The following is a 3472-nucleotide window of genomic DNA, read 5'->3' as shown; positions in this document are numbered from 1 at the left end:
TTTCTCCTGACCACAGACTGAGCCCAAGGCATAGGCGTGCCGATTTGGAGGTGAAGTGAATCTCATTCCTTTCTGGAGTTAGAGCCCTTTTAGGCAACACCTGGCCACACGACCTTCGAGACGTTTTTGAGGGCCCCTCGCCAAGTGGTGGATGGAATTTTCCCTTTTTTTGGATGATATTGACCGTCAGACTCCAGAGATCTTTTCTGTGCTGCTTTGGTTCGGACTGGGCCAATAACCTGGTGCTGGTTTGCAAAGAAGTTTTTCGACAAATACACAAATAGCCCGAAAATTTCGCCAGAGCGCCTGCCAATTCGAGACCTGCCTCTCTTCAGCTCGAGCCAAGGATTCCGATGACTGCGAATTCCCAAATTGGGATCGCGACTGCATATTTATGGTAGTGTGGGACTTGCGTTCCGGCTCTCTCCCCTGAAAGTCCTGGTTGAAAAAAGCAATAGGGTATGCTCGCCCCGATCTTTTTTGCTACAAGCCGCCCCGCCGTTTGTTCTCCGCTTACTTTTCGGCTTCCACTTGCGCTCTTGAAAAAACCCGGCCCCTGGTGGTCAGACCTCACTTTTCAAGTCGATCGGACTGACTGCTGCCGATCTGTAGCTGTTTTCATGTCTGTTTGTTTGTGCAGTTTCATTTCGTTTTCCCTTTTTTCAGCCTGCAGCGCCACCAAGTGGCCAGACGCAGCACCCTTTTTCTCCTGACCACAGACTGAGCCCGTGCATAGGCGTGCGATTTGGGTGAAGTGATCTCATTCCTCTCTGGAGTAGAGCCATTTTAGCAACCTGTGGACCGCACCACGGACCTTAACAAACATTAAACAGCTAACGTTGGAAGGGCCCTCTCGCCAAGGTGGAGGCAAATTTCCCACCTATTTTTTGGAATCGGCCGGATTATGTGACCGTCGACCAGAACATCCGGGAGAAAGAATTCTTCATGGCTGCTCCACTGAGGCCTGGAGTCTTTCACTAACGAAGCTGATGCATTCGACAAAGAAGGTTTGTGTCAAAAATCCCAGGAGTCATTAAAACCGATGACACGACCGACATGTCAATTCGAAGTCTCTTCTCATGGAGCTGATGATTGAATCGAGCCAAAGGATTCCGATGACATGAGGCACGTGGCTCTGCGACAAACCGTTTGGGGGGGCTACGGGAGACCTGAGCGATGCCGTAACTCTCCGGCCGCAGCGAGAAGCACACCGTGGGCCGATCGGGCCCCGAGGCCAATCGGTGGCGTTGCAGACGGGTCGAGGGTTGGGGTAACCGTCCGTCCCCCAGCGTTTCAGGGGCTCCTGACTTACCAAAGCCGAGATGGCGCGTGGAAGGACATGTCCCGCTTCCTCCCCGCTGCACCACTGCCAGCAATACGCTTCTCAGGCCTTATTGGCTAACGATCAAGATGTAGTATCTGTTCTTATCAGTTTAATATCAGATACGTCCCCTACCCGGGGAGAGACTTGACATATAAAATTGATTTTTGGATCACGTAAGTCTGGAGCTGGAAGCCGGGGCCTTGCTATTCCTGTTACACTCCAACGCATCGGCCTGGTATTGCAGTGTCTCCAGGAACGGTGTGTGCTTCCCTTTTCAGGGATTGCTGCTTATTTTGATGAATAACAGAAAAATAGGAATGAGGGCTTTTGTCCTGGCTCCCCCTGAGGTCTGCTCTTGCAGATGCCGTGGTTGCTGTTTTATATGAGAGTTTCTCCTAGGATGCATCCACCTGAGGTCTTGGAGTCTTTCACTAACGAGCCTGATGCATCGAAAATCAGGTGTGTCTGGTTAAAGGGGAGTCATCTAAAACAGATGACAACCGATTCAGATCTTCGAGTCTCTTCTAATGAGCTGATGATCTGAAACAGGTGGGTTTGATTAAGGTGACACAGAACACATTCATGCAGTGTTGGGGGGCCTCCAGGAACGCGGTGTGGGAAACACTGATCTAAAAACCAGGGTTGAGGAAGCATCGGCTGGTCGTGCCACACGCTTGGCAGTTTGCAGGCCCAGTAACGGAAGGCAGCCGTCCTTCCTTTGCTAGGGGCGGCGGTCCACCGTTGATGAGGACGGGAGAGACGGAAAGTGGTACCTCTGACTGGCCGCCTGGGCCTCATACTTACCTGGCAGGGGAGAAACCATGATCAAGAAGGCGGTTTCACCCAGGCCGCCGAGGCTCGTCCACTTAGCACTCCGGCCACGTATGATGACCCCTGCGAATTCCCCAAATGTGGGAATCTCGAACTGCCATAATTTATGGTAAGTGGGGCGCAGGACTGCAGTTCGCGCTCTTCCAACTGAAAGTGTGTGCTGGTTGAAAAAAGCAGATGGTTTTTTTTCTCGATACTTTTTTTACACTAAGCGTTTGGTTCTCGCTTAGAGTTTTGGGCTTCTCAATGATCCAGAGAGCTGTTTCAGAAGTGAGGGCACTTCCGTCCTATGCTTGATATGGGTTGGTGATGTGTGAGAGAAGAAGAAACCAAATAAAAAAAAAAGAGTCACTTAGCGCTCTTGAAAAATCGGCCCCCTGGTGACGGCTGCAAATTATCAAAGCCTAACATTTTCAAGTCAGATAGACGACCTGACTGCTTTGCCGAAGCCTGTAGCTGTTTTCATGTCTGTTTGGTTGTGCAGTTTCATTTCGTTGTCCCTTTTTTCAGCTTGCAGCAGTCGCCACAAGTGGCCAGAACCAAGAGCAGAACCTGTTTTCTCCTGACCACAGACTGAGCCCGTGCATAGGCCGTGCGATTGGGTGGAGTGATCTTCATTCCTCTCTGGAGTTATAGCCATTTTAGCAACCTGGGCCACACGACCTTCGAACGTTTTGAGGGCCCCTCGCCAAGGTGGATGGAAATTTCCACTTTTTTTGGATGATTATTGACCGTCAGACTCCAGAGAATCTTTCTGTGCTGCTTTGGTTCGGACTGGGCCACATACCTGGTGCTGGTTTGCAAAAAAAGGTTTACTCGATCGGGGATGCCGTGGTTGCTGTTTTATTGAGAATTCTCCTCGGATGCATCCACCTGAGGGCCTTGGAGTCTTTCACTAACGAGCTGATGCATCGAAATCAGGTGTGTCTGGTTAAAGGGAGTCATCTAAAACAGATGACCACCGTTTGTCTTCCCCGATTCAGATCTCGAGTCTCTTCTAATGAGCTGATGATCTGAATCAGCTTTGATTAAAGGTGACATAGAACACATTCATGCAGTGTTGGGGGGCCTCCAGGAACGCGGTCTGGGAAACACTGATCTAAAACCAGGTTTGGGAAGCGTCCTCGTGCCAACGCTTTGAAGTTTGCAGGCCAAGTAACGGAAGGCAGCCGTCCTTCCTTTGCTAGGTGGCGGCGTCTTCCCCCGTTGATGAGGACGGTAGAGACGGAAATGGTACCTCTGACTGGCCGCCTGGGCCTTCATACTTACCTGGCAGGGGAGACACCATGATCAAGAAGGCGGTTCACCCAGGGCGAG

General features: G+C 51.0%; 3 pseudogenes; all 3 read left to right on the top strand.

Annotated features, from left to right (window-relative positions):
* Positions 1-1376: 1376 nt before the first annotated feature.
* On the top strand, positions 1377-1593 carry LOC122142721 (annotated as a pseudogene).
* A 527-nt stretch (positions 1594-2120) lies between these two features.
* On the top strand, positions 2121-2298 carry LOC122142719 (annotated as a pseudogene).
* Positions 2299-3416: 1118 nt separating this feature from the next.
* LOC122142720 lies at positions 3417-3472 on the top strand (annotated as a pseudogene; the record flags this gene model as incomplete).

The sequence above is a fragment of the Cyprinus carpio genome, unplaced genomic scaffold, assembly GCF_018340385.1.
Source record: "Cyprinus carpio isolate SPL01 unplaced genomic scaffold, ASM1834038v1 S000000074, whole genome shotgun sequence".
Lineage (NCBI taxonomy): Eukaryota > Metazoa > Chordata > Actinopteri > Cypriniformes > Cyprinidae > Cyprinus > Cyprinus carpio.
The sequence above is the reverse complement of the archived record's forward strand: the minus strand, read 5'-3'. Positions and strand labels throughout refer to the sequence as shown.